General features: G+C 37.3%; 1 long non-coding RNA gene across 1 annotated transcript in view; it reads right to left on the bottom strand.

Annotated features, from left to right (window-relative positions):
• LOC110743080 overlaps window positions 1-11059 on the bottom strand; it is a 345865-nt gene extending 334806 nt beyond the window's left edge. The window contains exon 1 of the long non-coding RNA XR_002521581.2: window positions 8902-11059. This is a non-coding gene — a long non-coding RNA (uncharacterized LOC110743080). The remainder of the gene's footprint in view (window positions 1-8901) is intronic.
• Window positions 11060-12436: the final 1377 nt, after the last annotated feature.

The following is a 12436-nucleotide window of genomic DNA, read 5'->3' as shown; positions in this document are numbered from 1 at the left end:
ATAATATTGTCACATTGAGAAAGCTCAGGAAGTAGTTGGTTTGAGGATGGAGGGCAACCAAGTTTGGACAAGCTAGGTTTGAGATGCCTATTAAATATCCTGATGGATGTCAAATAAGTAAGATAAATGAGACTAGAGTTCAAGGGAGAGGTCAGATCAAAAGATATCTATTTAGAAGTCAATAGCATATAGTTGGTATTTTAAATGGAGCTGAATGAGATTACTAAGAAAGTAAGTATAACTGGGGAAGACATCCTAGCATTTAGAATTGAGTGAAGCAGGATCCAACAAAGACTGCAAAGATTTCTTAACTAGGACAAAAAGTGAAGAAGAAGGAGGCCGAAGCTAACAACCAGAGGCCCAAGCCATAATCACAGCTGTATCAGAAGCTAGTATCAAGGTCTCTTCATTTCCACTTCATAACCTATAAAATGAGGATTATCACCTGTGCCTGCCACACTTCTACCTTTGTTAAAAGGCACAAAAGCTTTCATCTGTGACAAGTCACCATGGAAATGTTGCAGCACCTCTAGCAGGCAAGGAGACAAAAGTTGTGAACTCAAGAAATACCATACCATACTGGGAAGAGGAAAGACAAGAGTGACATTGTGCTAATTCCAAAATATGTGCAGTCCATATCTCCATCCCCCAACTCCCAAGTTCTTTCTTCCCATCTCCCACCTTCCTGTTTTCCTTTCAAGATGGGATGTTGCCCAGGCTGCACTTCAACTCCTGAGCTCAATGATCCTCCCGCCTCAACCTCCCGAGTAGCTAGGATTACAGGTGTGCACCTCTGCAGCTGGCTTTAGATATTATTGTGTCCTTCCAGGTTAGGAACTGAAGAAGAAGAAAGAGGAGGAAAAACAAGTAATCTTGGATACTTGCCATTTCCATGGAGGGAGGGAAGCATCAGGACCCTTTGAGAAAAGATCAATGCTCAGCATCCTGGTAGACAGCAGAGGAATCCCTGATTAGTAATTGAACCAACATATTCAAAAGATTGATCTGCAGGCATTCAAGCCTGGGAAGGAGGAAGTTTGATGTGTTTTCCAAATTGGCAGTGAAAGAATAACTTATTTTGGAGATTTGTTTCCGAGCAGAGAAAAGAGATGGGATAGTTGAAAAAATAAATGATGATACCAACCAGAGTTCTAGCTTTCCTTTACTTTTTATAGGAATAAAATAATGAGTAGACGAGAAGGTATAAACTAAATATATTCCAATATATAAACCATGCCAGAAAAGCAACCATCAATTTCTCTTCCCCTTGAACTTTTCATTTAAGCACAGACACAGTTTTAGGGACTAATGAAGAGAAGATATAAATGTCGATGAAGAAATCACTTAATAAAATGCCATGAACACAGTTAAATAGTATTTACAGGTTTGGGAGAAGAGGGTTATCTTTAAAACGCATAAAAAGTACATGATAACATAACCAGTACAATTATTATTAACATTTGACTTAATTGCCTGTTTTAAAAAAAAAAAAAAAGCATTACATATCATCCTCAAGTCCATTGTGTCCTAATGCCCACTGCTAATCCTCCAGCAATAACAGGTATTATTCTGTATTTGTTTTAAACTAATACAAATGTTGTCACACTGTATCTACCATTCTACAACTTGCCTATTTTATGAAATATTATCTTTTGAGATGCATAAATCTTTATATACAGAGATTTCTTTAACATATTTAATTTTTTCTGACAGTCATGCATTCTTACACTATTTCGTGTGATCCTTCCAACTCCAAGTGAGTTAAACGAGTTATAACATCTCCACTTTACAGATGAGAGTATTCAAGATTGCCCAGGGGGTAGGTAAAGAACCTTCTGGCTTCCTGGCCAATTCTTCTTCACTGTACCAACTGTTTTCAAGCTTATATTTTTATCCATAAAACTTTTTTTTAAATAGAAAACTTATATAGAATCCCAACATGTAGGAGGAATTCACATTAGAGCTAGAGGCAGAGGTCCCAGACTCTGCCCTCAGTCTTTCCTACATCCTGCAGTGGCCCTTGACGCAGTTTCATGAACCTCTAGGTCTCTGTGGCACCTGTTATGGAAGTCGGTGTACTAGAGCAGTGGCCTTTCTGCAATCGCTATGCAGTCAGACAAAAGTTTTAAATACAGAGACCAAAATGCCCAACACGATTTGGTTAATGAGAAAACTCAGCACACTTTTTGTGATGCCACCTATGCAATGCAGTTTAATGACAAAAGGCAGCTAGCAAATCTTGGCTGGTATCCAGTATGCAGAGGAAAAGCTGTTTAAAAGTCTCCTCAGTTTAGAATTTGGCCAAAGTAGGTTTCAAGAACATAGAAACCCCATATTGTGAGGAACACAGAAATGCTTGAGACAGATGACAAGAGCAGTGAGCAGACATCAAGGAAAGGGTGGTTCTTGCAGAAGAAAGAAAGGAGAGAACAAACCCTTCAAAAGAAGTGATTTAGTTCTTGACAGGAAAGATATAAAGCATTCAGAGAAATTAATAGACAAAAATGAAAGCAAAGACAAATTAAAACAGGTTCTCTATATATGGAACCAAAGTTTTAGAAGGTGAAACAGATAAGAAAGGTGGCTTTTTTAAGGTTTTTGTTTTGCTTTAGGTAGAATGATGAGAGTTTGAGAAGAAGAAAGAAGGCCTCAAGATAAAATAAATACATTTTCAAAATCATGGGGATAGTACTAGGTAAAGGGTAGACATAATGAAAGTAGCAGGCTGGGCACGGTAGCTCACACCTGTAATCCCAGCAATTTGGGAGGCTGATGCGGGCAGATCGCAAGGTCAGGGGTTAGAGACCAGCCTGGCCAACATGGTGAAACCCTGTCTCTATTTTTAAAAAAAAAAAATTACAAAAATTAGCCGAGCATGGTGGCATGTGCCTGTAATCCCACCTACTCGGGAGGGTGAGGCAGGAGAACTACTTGAACCCAAGAGGTGGAGGTTGCAGTGAACCAAGATCACACCACTGCACTCCAGCCTGGGTGACAGAGCAAGACTCCATCTCAAAAATAAATAAATAAATAAATAAATAAATAGATAAATAAAATAGCATAAACTGGAGAAGCCTAAAAGACAGGATACAGCACTGTGAGATGAAAAAATCAATTTAATTTGAGGTTAAACATAAGATTATAGATCAAAAGTGACATATTGCATACAAATCTATATGGCATAAGTACTGCAAACAAGAAGGATGATGTTGAAAGTCCATCTTAACTAAATGTTAGTATTGTAAGGTTCAGGATAAGAAGAATAAGAAAACAGCTGGGCGTGGTAGCTCATGCCTGTAATCCCAGCACTTTGGGAGGCAGAGGCAGGCGGATCACCTGAAGTCAGGAGTTCAAGACCAGCCTGACCAATATGGAAAAATCCCATCTCTGCTAAAAATACAAAATTAGCCGGGTGTGGTGGTACATGCCTGTAATCCCAGCTACTCAGGAGGCTGAGGCAGAAGAATCCCTTGAACCCGGGAGGCGGAGGTTGCAGTGAGCCGAGATCATGCCATTGCACTCCAGCCTGGGCAAAAAGAGTGAAACTCTGTCTCAAAAAAAAAAAAAAAAAAAAAGAATAAGAAGAATAAGAAAACAATAAGAAAAGTAATCTTATTGATGTATGACAAAATATGGATGAAACATACTTTTAAACATAAAGTAAAATCTGGCCTACCCAAACTACCCCATAAGGGAAATAATAGTAAATGTTCAATCAGTTCCTGTTCTGCTGCTAATCTTAAAGCCTTTTTTTAAGGAAGAAACTATTAAGGAAAACTGAACATATACTATAAAAAGCATTACATACTACATGATGTAATTAAATGTAACTCTACTCAACAGTACTTGTGAGTAATATACAACTGTAAATACATACCCCTCAGCCAGAAAATATCTACAAGAAATGTTTGGCCAGAATTGTCAACTGTTGTTAAAATATGACTTCCGTCTTGGTCCTTCCTATTTCATACAAGACTCATTAATTCCAGATATCAATGCCGATATGCTTATAGTAATAAGCTCTATAATTTTTCAATTATACAGTTTTTCTGGATGTAGCCACTTAAGTTTATCTCTTGTGTTTCTACTGTTCTGTTTCTGTTTATAACATTCTATTTGTTATTTTGAAAGTTGATGTTACACATAAAGTATAGAAGGCATGACTACTTTGTTGGGCTTGTTAATTTCCTTTGTTAATTTCTTCTATATTGTACTGGTTTAGAAGAATATGACTGACTCTCATGACTTACGGTAGGAAAAATAATCTTCAAAATTGAGCACAAATTACTTAAATGTCTTTTCGCTATGGTTATTTATTTTTTACTCTAAATTCCACCATTATAAAGAGCTTTGTTACCCCAGATATGAGTTCAGTGTAGGCAACCACATTGAAATAATAAGTAAATCTGTTATGACTGTTTTGTGTGCATTATACTAAGTCTGAAAAAATTAAATGACAAAAAGAGAGAAATGGGCCAGTTATAAGTGATATGATTTATGTATAAGAAAATTTGTGTAATACAAAATTTGTATAATACAAAATGAAAGATAGCATCTTTGCTAATCATGCTATGGTGATAACTGGTATTAATGTCTCAAAATCCCTGAAATACTAAATAAATAAAAGATGAATAAACCAAGTCCTGTTAGAACAAGAAAAAATGAAAACTATGATAAAAGGAATAATCAAAGCTTAACTCTCAAGATATCAGAGAGGCAGTCATATGTTAAAATATGATATAAAAAATATTCATTGGTAGGAGATAAGATGAAGGTTATACCAAACAAAACAAACATTCTCAGCTACAGAGTGTTTAATGAAATAAAACAGATAGGAAAGTATAAGGAAATAAAGGAAAGCATAAACAGAAAAGAGGAACTGAGAAAAGTGTATGCAAACGAAGTACAGAAGGTAGAGAGAAAAGTGAAAGGTAAGGACTCCTTAACAAAAAATAATTGATATAACAAAAAGACTATTTAAAGTGTTTTGAAAAGAGAAACATTAGAAATAATAGTAGAATAATGGTAATCCTCATAAACCTTCCTCAAAAAGCAAGAAAAAAATTATAGTTCAGGAGGACATATGTTAGTTAATGCCAAGAAACTTAACAATGATGAAGAATAAAAATCTTTAATAGTAGATCTTATAACTCAAAGAGGAATTATAAAGTTTTAAAATAGATACTTAAGTCACATGACCTCACTGACATGGAATTGTAGCTCCACAAATGTTAAGGTGGGAACGGGTATGGGAAATTATGAGGTGACAGAACAATAATAAATAAGAAACAGCAAAAAAAAATTTACTGTTTTGGGGATTGGTAAAACAGTAGTGTTTTTAGCAGAAATATAATTGGCTACTCGGGATGGGACCAGAATGATAAGTTGTGTTCATGATATTATATGTTAGGTGTCTTTGGAAAATCAACAGGAAATACCCCCTTTCATATATTCTCAACAACAAATCTATTGACCCAGTTATATCAGCACCTATTATCTATGCCTTCCCTCCTATTAAATGGATTATTATCATTATATTTATTGTATGATGTTTTCTAGCATCAATCCCCTTACAGTACACTAGATCTGGTCCCTTCTCACCTACATTGCTCTAACAATGTCTCCTAACTCTCCTGTGTTATCAGTTTTTCTCTCTGTATTAGATTATCCCCCTCAACAGACAGTATTCTTTAATATCTTTTATCTTTAAAACAATCTCCCTGTACTTCACAACCATGTCATTAATCTCTTCTTGACAGCAAGAATCCTTGACAATTTTGTTTAGACATTCTCTCCTTCTGTTCTCTCTCTCAACGTACTCCATTAGAATTTCCTTTCCCACTGCTCTACTGAAATAATTCTTGCCAATGACATCAATGGCTTTTATGTTGCCAAATCCAATGGTCATTTCTCAGCCCTTATCTAATTTAATTCATCAGCATGATTTGATACACTTAATCATCCCTGCATTTTGAGACACTTTCTTCACTTGGCTTCTGGGACAATATTTTCCCTTGCTTCTATTTTTACTTAATTCATTATTATTCTTTGTTCCCTTAACTAGTTTTTCCTTATCTTCCCAACCTCTAAATGAAATATTTGGGGGCCAAAGAACTCATTCCTTTGACCCTTTCTTTATCTATGTCTAGATGATCAATTTGGTTGCATGGCTTTAATGATCAATTTCATATTGAGTATCCATAAATTTGTGTGTCCATGCTTGACTTCTACTGTACTCAAGATTCATACATTGAACTTCAAATTGAACATCTCATAGGTATCTCAAAATTAACTTCTAAAAACCCAAACTTCTAAGAGATAACAGGATAAAAACCTAGATTACCTTGGGTATTGGAATGACATTTTAGATATATCACCAAAGGCGTGATCCATGAAAGAAATAATTTTAAAGCTGCACTTCATTAAAATGAACAACTTCTGCTCTACAAAAAGAAATGTCAAGAGAATATGAAGACAAGCCACAGATGGGGAAAAAATATTTTCATAAGACAAGTTTGATAAAGGACTATTATCCAAAATACAGTCTTAAGTGTTGGGTCTTAAATGAATAACCTAACTGAAAAATTGGCTAAAGACATGAACAGACACCTCACCAAAGAAGATATGGCAAATAAGCATATTAAAAGATATTCGACATCATATGTCATTATGGAATTGCAAATTAACGACGAGATATCGCTACATGCCCATTAATTCAAATGGGTAAAATGCAAAACACTGACAACACCACATACTGAAAATGATGCTGAGAAACAGTAATTCTCTACTGTTGCTGGTAGGAAGGCAAAAATGGTACAGCCACTTTGGAAGACAGTTTGGCAGTGTCTTACAAAATTAAACAGACTCTTACCATATGATCCAGCAATTGAAATTTATCTCTTTGATATTTACCCAAGTGAGTTGAAAACTTATATCCACATAAAAACCTGCACTCAGATATTTATGACAGCTTTATTCCAAATTGTCAAAACTTGGAAGTAGCGAAGATGTCCTTCGGTGAATGGACAAACTATGGTATATCCAAACAATGGGATGGTAGAAAGAAATAAGTTATCAAGCCATGAAAACACATGGATGACATTTAAATGCATACTGGTAAATGAAAGAAGTCAATCTAAAAAGGCTACACACTCATTATTTCAACTATATGACATTCTGGAAAAGGCAAAACTATGGAGACAGTAAAAGAATCAGTAGTTGCCAAAAGTTTGGGGGAGAAAAGTAGAGCATTGAGGAAATTTTGGGTAGTGAAACTATTCTGGATGAAATTGTTACCAACAAAGCTGCCCCCACCAAAAAAAATGGGGTCCTTGCCTGTTTGGTGCCATGAAGCCAATATGCAAAGCCAAAAGTGTCAAGCAGTGCAGGCTTTATTTCATGGCAATGGAATGGAGAAGTGGGAGCTTGGCTCACAAATCAACTGCTCTACTAGTGAAGGGTGAGGAAGTTAAAATATAGTTTCTCTAATGAATAAGTGGGACATTAAAAGCAAGGGAAGGCCGGGCGCAGTGGCTTATGCCTGTAATCTCAGCACTTTGGGAGGCCAAGACAGGTGGATCACTTGAGGTCAGGAGTTTGAGAGCAGTCTGTCCAATGTGGTGAAACGCTGTCTCTACTAAAAATACAAAAATTAGCCAGGCGTGGTGGCACATGCCTATAGTCCCAGCTACTCAGGAGGCTGAGGTAGGAGAATTGCTTCAACCCAGGAGGCAGAGGTTGCAGTGAGCCGAGATCACACCATTGCACTCCAGCCTGGGCAGCAGAGCAAGACTCCGTCTCAAAAGAAAAAAAGCAAGGGAAAAATATTCATGTGTTCTCTGGAAATGAGCAGGGAACTTCCTGGAACCGGAGTGTTGCCATCCTTTCTGTCCTTTTATTACTTCTTCCAATTATTGTCATGGAGACTGTCAACTGTCATGGCACTGGTGGTAGTGTCATTTAGCATGGAAAAGAGATTATAATGAAGCCTGAAGTCTTTTCGAAGCTGTTCAGTCAGCTATCTTGGTTCTAAGCAGTCTCAGTTGGTCTGGTTACAGGGGAACTTTTTATTGCAGGTTTCCTGTTTCTTAAAGACAAACACAGTTACAGCAGGGTAGAAATTTAGTTATTTTACATAGGCATTACACCAGGTAACAATATGACAATTATGAATACATGTCATTATATATTGTTCAAAGACACAGAATGTACAACACCAAGGATGAACCCTAGCAAAAACAATGAACTTTGGGTGATAATGATATGTTAATATAGGTTCATCAATTGTAACTACTGTACCACTTTGCTATGAGATGTCCATAGTGAGAGGTTGTTTGTATGTGAAGACAGGCAGTATATGCAAACTTTCTGAACTTTCTGCTCAATTTTGCTGTGAACCTAAAACTTATCTAAAAACTAAAGTTAATTAAAAAAAAACTGAACCACCCCCAAATGTTGTCAGTCTCACTTCTCTGTGTTAAACATTTGCAACTTCCTTGAAAACTCTCCTATAGCAAATTCTGTTGGCTATAGGACTCTCCTATAGCAAACTCCCCTATAGCAAATTCAACATATACGTTAAACCTGGCTCTCTCTCACTGCTATTGTAACTACCATTCCAGCCCAAGACATAATCATCTCTCATCTGAACTACTACTGTGTCTTCCTAATGGGTCTCCCTGCTTCTGTGTTATTTTCAATAGTCTATAATTCACATGACATCAATGATACTTTTTAAACAAGTCACATTATGTCCCTTGTTTGCTTAAAATGTTCCAATCTCACTCACTATAAAATCCAAAGTCTTCATCATTGTTCACAGCCCTAAGATTCTGTCTCCCTGCTTCCTCTCCGACTCTCCTCCCGCCTTTCTTTTCCTTATTCAATTCCTTCCTGACATACCAGTTTCTCCACTCTTCTTAGGACCTCCTCAGTCCTCTCCTGCCTTGGGGCTTTGGCACCTGCTCTTCCTTCTGCCTGGAATGTCATACCACCCATAGTCACATGGACTGCTTTCCTCCTTGTGTTCTTCAGGTCTCTGCTCTAGTGTCATCAGAGAAGGTTTCCTTCATGACCTCATAAAAAGAAAGCACCACTGTCACTTCCTATCAACCTTACCCCACTTTACATTCTCCATTGCACTCATCATTACTTCCCCTTTCTTTGTCTGTTAATCTCTTTCACCTAAAAATGTAAGCTTCATGAGAACTGGAGTTTCATATTTGTTTCATTGCTATATCCATAGCTTCATTACAATGCCTGGAACACAGTTGGTATTCAATACTAACATTTGTTGAATCAGCCTCATAGAAAAAAGAAGGAGGGTTGGAGATACTGACTTGAGCCTCAGATACATGGACTCACCAAGGGAGAGGAAGTTTACATTGAAGAAGGCTGAGTGCAGATTATTAAAACCTTTGAGAGGCTGCAGAAAATAGAATAATGAGAATGTAGCAAAGTTTTCTTTAGGTGTGTCTTTCGTAGCATACTTACATGCCAAACTACATACCCAAACAAACATTCTTGAAGGAAAGGAATAACACCTACTAATTCTTTGAATAACTGTTTGGGGAGAAAGAGTCATGGGAACAACTAGTCTCTGTATATATACTATATCCAATTTGAGCCAGCTCTCCAAAACTAGGAGAGAGAAAGAAGAGGAGTGGGGTAAGGCTAGTTACAAAGAAAGCATTTATGTGACTTTGTTGAAAGGAAGACTCTAGGATTGAAAAATTTGAATGATCGTGGGGATAAAGACTATAAATGCAGAAGTCTGTCAAAGTCTGGAGAATAGGTAGCCAGACAATAAAGTGCATTTAGAAGTAAAAGGAGAAGGAAACAGATGTGAGAAGGAATCATGAATACTTGAGCAGTCCAACCTGATAAGAAATTGTGTTGGCTTTGGTGGTGGAAGAGGAAGAGTAAACATGTATTTATATTATAAAAATAAACCTTATCTTTTAAAAATTGTAGATCCAGTGAAAAGTACTTCAAAGGGTCTCTACTAATGTGTGAGATTAAGTCTTCTGATTACCATTTTGTACCTCCAATAATGTTAGTGCAATACATTTTCAAATGCTTTATGCTGCTAAACCCAACAGAGTAGCACTCTTAAATAAAATTTTGTTCCAACCTCCAAACTTTCCTTAGATATATTTATTGACTATTAAAATGTGGCGTCTAGGATCTGCTGAGAGTGAAAAGTAAGAAAGGAAGACATCACACATTTAAAGCAACAGTTTCCAGAGGTTTATAGTAAGAGGAATTTGGTACAGTGATTAATACTATTTGGAAGTTAATGGTTAACCAAATCACTGCCAGCCCCTGAGAGTTAGTTACAAAATGAATTAGAAAAGTCTTCCTGAGCAGTGAAAATTAGGAAACTGACAAAAAATTTATTTTTAAAGAATAGTGAGACAAACTGGAGAAAAATATCATTTTGACTGTGGCTTCAGGAGTGAAGCAAAAAATAAAATAAAATGAAATAACATACACTCAGAGCTGAGTTCACTCCATTATTACTCTGCATTCTTTCCCTAATTCATGTGGTGAGACAGAGCAGAGGCTAAACCCATTTTATTGTCACCACAACCTAAGCATAGAACTAGCCACTGAAGGGAGGCATACAGCTCTGGGACATCTCTGTGCTGATTAGAAATAGTGAGCAAGCTCTATACACACACAAGACCTTCCATAAGACATACACAGGCAAATAGCTAACATTCTATCTCAGGCATTTAGCTTTAAACTTCTTGCAAAATCTAATAAACTTCTTGCAAAATCTACGTATATGCACAGCGAAACTGAATTAACCACGTATTTGAACTTCTCTTCACCTAAAAATATTATTGCAGTTTTATATGCATTAGCAATGTTAATTTTTCAGGAAGCTCCTGGGATGACCAAATATGTCAATATGTCCATGTGGATCCTGGAATCAGCTGTAAAGATTACTGCATAAGTATAATTGAATTTTTCCCTATTTCCAAGTGGACAATAAAATTCCACCCCATCCCCTTCCTCTTTCAAATAAATAAATGTTTTTAAATGAAGTTCCTTCTCAGGAAGGTAGACAGGAGAAGAAAAAGAGAAGAGTTTAAATCAGTTTATTTGATTTTCTATTCACAAAACTGGGTTCTCATGAGTTTAAAGGAAAATGGTAAGAGTAGCAACTATGTGTGGGTTTCAGTTACCCACACTATCCCTATTCCTTGCTGTGGCTAATGTTTAATTAGTGATTTATTAAATTAGCTGGGGAATATCAGAAAAGGAGTTCATTCAGCTTCATTTCTGATAATTCTTATCCTTTTATGTAGTTTATTTACTGACATAAAATTTGGCAATTTCCTCCCAACCTGATCCAACACCAGAGTGGGAGGAAGACCCCATCGCCAATGTGACTTCATGCAAAAACCTGACATCTGTGTGCTGTTTCCACAGAACTCCCTGAAAACAGAATAGACCAAATCCCCATGTGACTGAGACACTCCGTAGCCAAAGGACACCCCTCATGAGATGAATTTGGCATACCTTTCACACTGATGTCTCCCAGAAACTTCAAAACCTCCTGGAACATAACCCAGGGAGCATACATGTCAAGCAAAATAGTGTGGCATTTCTATGACCACAATATATATACATTTGGTGGATGAAAGCCTCATGTTGTAGTCCTCTGATCACACATTGGCAGGGCCTGTGTTAGCTGTTTAGAACTGGCTTGACCTTACCTCAGAAAAGTTGTTCTTTCAAGAGATATCCTTTGCTTAAGACCCAATAGAATCTCATGCAACAGGGCGAATAATACCTGTCTGACTATAGTTTCAATCAGTGTCAAATATAATCTTTTTCCCCTATCCCACGTCAGTTATGGAAAAAGAAGGAAAGTCGTGTGATTTAGTGCATAACCAAGCTTTAGAATCATGTGGGAGATTTATTGAAAATATGGATTACTGGTACCCAGAATTACTTAATCAGAATCTCTGAGGGATAGATGAGCCTTGGAATCCATGTGTTTAACCCTTGCCAATGGGTGATGTTGCTAATTACCCAAGTTTGGGGAAGCTCAGTCAAGTAGAAAGCATGTGACACGTCAGTGGAGAGAGCCTTCACAGCATCTTGCCCTCTGGAGGTGTGGCCTTCACCAGGTCTCAACTCTCCAGCCTGTGAAATGGCAATAAGGCTGACTGCCTCCTTTCCGCTTCATCTCACTGAGATGTTGTTTAGACTAAAGAGAGGCAGACCTTAATTTTCTGATCTGTGGATCGGAGAAAGCAGAGGCATGCCCTTCTCATACCTACGCAGGGCTGAGGGTATGCCTCATTTACCCGCATGCAGTGCCCAGCTTGTATGCTGCCACTCTGTTCCCATGTTTCTGGAGTGGCATAGCCTGGGGCAGACAGAGCACAAGGATGAATGAATCTGGCAAGTCTGTGGACAA

This window comes from Papio anubis, chromosome 6 (genome assembly GCF_008728515.1).
Source record: "Papio anubis isolate 15944 chromosome 6, Panubis1.0, whole genome shotgun sequence".
NCBI lineage: Eukaryota > Metazoa > Chordata > Mammalia > Primates > Cercopithecidae > Papio > Papio anubis.
Note: the sequence above shows the minus strand (reverse complement) of the source record. Positions and strands in the feature narration are given on the sequence as shown.